General features: G+C 31.2%; 1 long non-coding RNA gene across 1 annotated transcript in view; it reads left to right on the forward strand.

The window, feature by feature from the left end:
* Positions 1-1,275: 1,275 nt before the first annotated feature.
* Positions 1,276-5,462, forward strand: part of LOC140774798 (uncharacterized) — a 35,649-nt gene continuing 31,462 nt past the window's right edge. Inside the window, exons 1-2 of the long non-coding RNA XR_012106648.1 lie at positions 1,276-1,382; positions 1,495-1,609. This is a non-coding gene — a long non-coding RNA (uncharacterized lncRNA). The remainder of the gene's footprint in view (positions 1,383-1,494; positions 1,610-5,462) is intronic.

Below are 5,462 nucleotides of genomic sequence, written 5' to 3' on the forward strand. Positions count from 1 at the left end.
ACGATGGTGGAAAAAAAGATCAAAGAGGGAGATGGAGAGAGAGACTATTGAAGAATGAGAGATCCAACTTAAAATGTCCCTAGAGATCGAAAAATTCTGATACCATGAAACGATAATAGGTTTACTTTATATAAAGTCACCATGAAATAAGATAAATAAATAAAATATAAATCTAATAACTCTAATAAGTATTAGAGCAGATAAAGATAAATTTCTGACAAGAAAGAAAAATCAGAGAAATATATCAAAGTTTGTGATGGAAAGAGAGAAAGAAGAAGAGAAAGGAGCAAGATAAGGCAATCAAATCTGACTCTGAACCAACTCCTTAATTTTTCCATATCTAAGTTTAAGTCTTGGAAAATATTGGCAACTACTAATAGATTGACTAATTAACTGACTTTGTTGTGAATCTAGTTACGACTGTTTGAATCAAAGATAAATAGATAATAGACTGAATAATGCCCAAAGTTATACCAAGTTACCAACTGAATTTAACTCTAGAAAAAGGAAAAGAACACCATCTAAAAGATTACTTTTGATGTTATAGGCTTATAGGTACAATTTTATGTAACATAGATTTCCTTCTTTTAGTTCAACTAATAATATCTAGTGTGTTCTCTTTCTAATCTGAGTATACCACAGGTAAGGGGTATGGACAAGGGGCTAGCCCTCTCCTTATTACTCGGGACATCTGGTCCATCCAACCACAAACTACTAGGGCACTTGTCTGTCTCATACATGGGCCACATGGTCTATTACTAAAAATATTGTTTCATGCACATAAGGGAAATTAAGACTGAGAATGTCTCATAACTCCATGAGATCCCTAACCAATTGTATTGTGTATGGACCGGTACTATTGGAAAACTAATAATAAGACTATAATATTAGCACTTGAGAAATGGTAATACCTAATTTGAGGCATCATTATATGCTTTTGTGCAATATCTCTGACATTAAACTCACTTTTTTAGACAACTAGCAGATCTTTGATATATTTGATTTACATGACTCTGTTTAAATACCTTAACATAGCTGATGATATGCAGGCTCATGGTTACAAGCATAAAAACAAGTCGTTGGAGGATATTGTGCATTCAACTAGGAAGAAGAATGCAGAGCTAATAGGCTTTGATGAAGATCCCATTGTAATACAGAATGATAACTCCATTCATATTGAGAAGCTACAGATCCAGGAAAAAGAAGAGAATAACTCCTCTCTCCAATGGACCAATGCAGCTTGTTTGTCTTCCAACTGTAAAGCCTCTGTTTCTTCAACAGCAAGATCAGCATCGGAAGCAACGACCAACATGAACTAGTCATACAGCAATATGATCTTTCTAATGGGGTAGCAACGGATAGCAAACTAAATGGGATCACTAGTTTGTTAATTCTTACTCCTGATGATCTTATGGATAAAATAGTGAGAGTTTATGTTGAAAAGAATGGCAATTCATAAACATAGCAGTTGATAATGTTAGTTTTACTAAATAGGTTCTGTGGATCACAAAATGGCAAGGTCGCGCCTATTTGAATTCTGTGCTGCCAATTATTGGAGTCCTCCTTTTTTTGAATGTTGTAAAGATGAAGGACCAAGCCACCTAAGAATGTAAGCTTTATACTTGCTGATGTTCCATAAAAAGCTAATTCTCAAGACTCGGATTATTGTAGTTTGAGTTACAACTCCAGTCAGAAAGGAGCTAATATATTGAAAGAAAGTAATGCTGGACGCTATTTAATAATATACGTGTTGTCAGTATCAATGCTTAATAGAAACTGTGATAAACAATCCTCTGTCTGTCTGCTATGCCTTGATGTTAAGAGTGATGGTAGTGGTAATAACCCTGATAAATGCTAACAATCCATAAGTTATCGTGCCATTGGCACAAATAGATTGTAAGTAAGCATATCCTAGTTAAATTGCATACTATCTGTACCAATTAGGTTCTGTCAGAACATTTGCAATTTCTGATGTCTTATGTAGATCTAGGGGTTCTTCACCAAATTCACTATTCACCTCAGCGAAATTTATTTTTCATCCATCTGATATATAGTACTGTTTGTCTTTTATATATGCAGGTTCACTTACAAAGTTATTGTGCACATCAAAGGAGTTACATCAACTTGTTTGGAGTGCTACAGTGAACCTAAGCTGCAAAACAAAGCTGCACAAGAACATGCTGCAGAAGGGGCCTTGTGGTATCTCAAACAACTAGGTTACCCTACCTAAACCCTAAGATCCATTTACCACCACACTATAATTTTCTCCCCTACTTTAGGAGTAACTTTGATTGGCCTTTTACCATGAATAGCACATCTATCAGTTTGGTTGTATATAACGGCTAACCTAGTTAGGCTGGACTAGACCTTTTCTGGCAGCCTCATTTATCTTCCTCATGGGACGTAAATTTAGGTTCACAAAGTCTAGTCAACTAGCCCAATATGCATAGAAAAAAATTGTACATAACAAACCTCATGTGTAGAGTGAGGTATTTTGTTTTTGTGTATGTCTGTTCTTCTTATTTTCTCTCCTTAGACAGTGGGGAAGATCCCCACCTATTTCTCATGTATGGCTGAGGAAAACATCTAGTTGGAGACAATCTTAAGCTCCTCTACTTTCTTCTCGAAAGATTGCCTTTCTCAATAATGAAACTATTTCAGCAAACAATTTGGTCATGTTAGGATAAATGTACAGTGAAATGTACTAATTAGGTTGTGTTCACTTGTGGAATAAGGGTAAGTAGGCATAACTATTCTATTTAATAATATTAGGAGAAAGAGCTAATACTAGTATAAGCTATTCTAATGGTTAGTTCAATACTAGTATAAATAGTAATAATTACAATTGATGTGGCATAAAGTTAATACGAAAGTAATGGAAATTAGTGATGTTTTAAACCAAATAATGAAAATAGCATTGAGCCATTGGGAAATAATATTTTCAAAACTTCCCCGCATTATACGGGTACGCGAGGTTATATCCTCGCACTGTGTAGGTACTGGGGTTATAACTACATACTAGGGTGTGTAGGGTAATACCTCACACTGTGCGGGTATATAGGGCTACCTATGGAGAGGAGAGAGAGAGATGAGGTAGCAACTATAGCTAATATAATTAGTAATTATGTGTTGTGATCTCAAAGGGTAAAATGGTAATCTTGAGTTATTAATAAATAGTTTTTAGAAAGTTGTATGGAATAAGATGAGAAAAAATATTGAATTAGTATATTAGAATAAGGTAAAATGTCTAGTTACTACATCATGGTCCTATTCCACAAGCGAACGAGGCTAAAAGATTAGCAAATGGCTTAAAGCATCTCCAATCGATGCAGCCCAGTGCATTCCAACGTAGTGGGCTCCACATTTATTAAAATAATAATATAATATATATATTTATATTATCTATTTTAAATTACTTAATAGGTCCTCTTAGTGTTATTATTTTGTAATAAAAATTTATGGTTGAAAAACTCTCATCGAGATCTTTAAAATAAGACTAATATTCAATAGTTTTAGAAATAATTTTAAATTACTAATTTTTTAATTAAACGCATCGAAATTATATTATACGAAATAAACATCGAAATAAGAATTATATGTCATTAACTAAAAAATATTAAAATTACATTACACAAAATAAGTAGAAATTAACATTTAATAGTAAAAATAATAGATATCTAATGTAATTTTTATTTGATGTATTTCATGTTTGATGTATTTTAATATTTAATATTTACATTGGAAAATAATTTTAAGTTATTATATTTTAGAACACATTGATTTTAAATAATAATAAAATAGTTATTTTATAAATAATAAAATATTAGACTTATTTTTTGTCAATAATAAAAAAATTAAAATTAAAATAATTAAAAAATAATTTAATATTAGACTCATTTTAAAGGTCTTGATGAGAACTTTTCAATGATACTATTTTTATTAAAAATTAATTATCTACTAAATTTAATCAATTAAATTAGTTAATAAAGAATATTGATAAAATGAATATTGGCAAATTTGAAAATTTTAAAAACTTTAAAAAAATACAGCCTTGGTGGCGCTCAAAGTTTCAAATTTGGAACCCGGTTGGAGTTACTCTTAACGACTATCACCCAAATTTCCCTATTTTTGCCTTGGATCTAGCTCCGTAACTATCCTAACCTCGTTCTTCCTGAGAAAATTTTCCGTGAATATTAAATTTTGTTTGATCTTTGTCATGTCTTCCAAAAAGTATGTTGCAAATTTTGTTTGGTTGGTGTTCTTGCCTCTTCTCAAAAGCTAATTGTTTAGGCATCAAAGATCAGGCATGATTCATAATTTTGCCATACTGGATTGAAATTTTTTTCCTGAGTTTACACCGAAGTGAAAGAAGTTCTGGGATTTGTCCCAAATGGACAACAAATTTCATCTGTTGAAAATTTGAAAAATTTATCAAAATTATCTTATTTTATTATCACTCACACCCACCTTATCTATATATATATATTTTGTAAGAAAAATATGGTTGTACCCAACTACATTAAGAAGATTAGAATGTACAAAGGAGAAAAGAGGGCGAAATGAAGAGTTACAATTGACAGAGAGCATAGAAGGCTTCAAAGTAAAAGGGTGTTTCTCAAGAAGTTGATAAATAGTTGTATAAGGATTAAGGATTTCATAAACTCGCTTCAAAGAAAATGTGGTTGATAATTTCTGATTTCTCGTTGCATCATAGCACATAGAAAATATGGTTGATATCTTTTATTTGATCTTTGTATTTTTTGCTTCTAATGTTCCAAATTTATTATGCTATTAGTTTTCTTAGAAAAACTTTCAAAATACCTCTTCCTATAATTATCAGTTAGATTTCTTTTGTATTAAAAAATTAACATCACTTAATCAAGCTTCGACTCTTTAGAGATCATTTTAATTTTATTTTGGAGAGAAAAAGAGTAAAGTTGAGAATAAAATAGTTATTCGATGTCTTTTATTAAAATCATCATGGAATTAGAGATTTCGTTAAAGAATAATTATACTTAGATTCTCTTAACTATTCGGTCATATTAATTTTTTTTTGTGATATATTAACCTCCGTTTTTAACTATGGAAGAAAACCTTAGAAATACCTTTATTTAATTAACAATTAGCTTTTTTATTAAAAAAATAATATGTGAGTGCTACGTGATCAATTTTGGCTATTTTAGAGATGATTTTACTCTTATTTAGAAAAAAGAAGCAACGGTAAAATAGCTATTTAATGCTTTCATTATATCGAGTACGTAAAAAATGAGCAGTAGTTAAGGGGTTTTATTATAATTATCTCAAAAATAAAACACCCAGTCGAACGTTAGACAATTTTCCTCTTTTCCTAATTTTTCCAAACGGCTCTCCTCCGTAATTTTGAATTTCCCGTCCATTTGAGTCGAGTCTATCGCCTATAAATAAGTCCTCCCCTCTCTTCCTCTTCCTTAATTCATCTCTCT

The sequence above is a fragment of the Typha angustifolia genome, chromosome 13 (assembly GCF_048772165.1).
Source record: "Typha angustifolia cultivar Huaian chromosome 13, ASM4877216v1, whole genome shotgun sequence".
Classification (NCBI taxonomy): Eukaryota; Viridiplantae; Streptophyta; class Magnoliopsida; order Poales; family Typhaceae; genus Typha; species Typha angustifolia.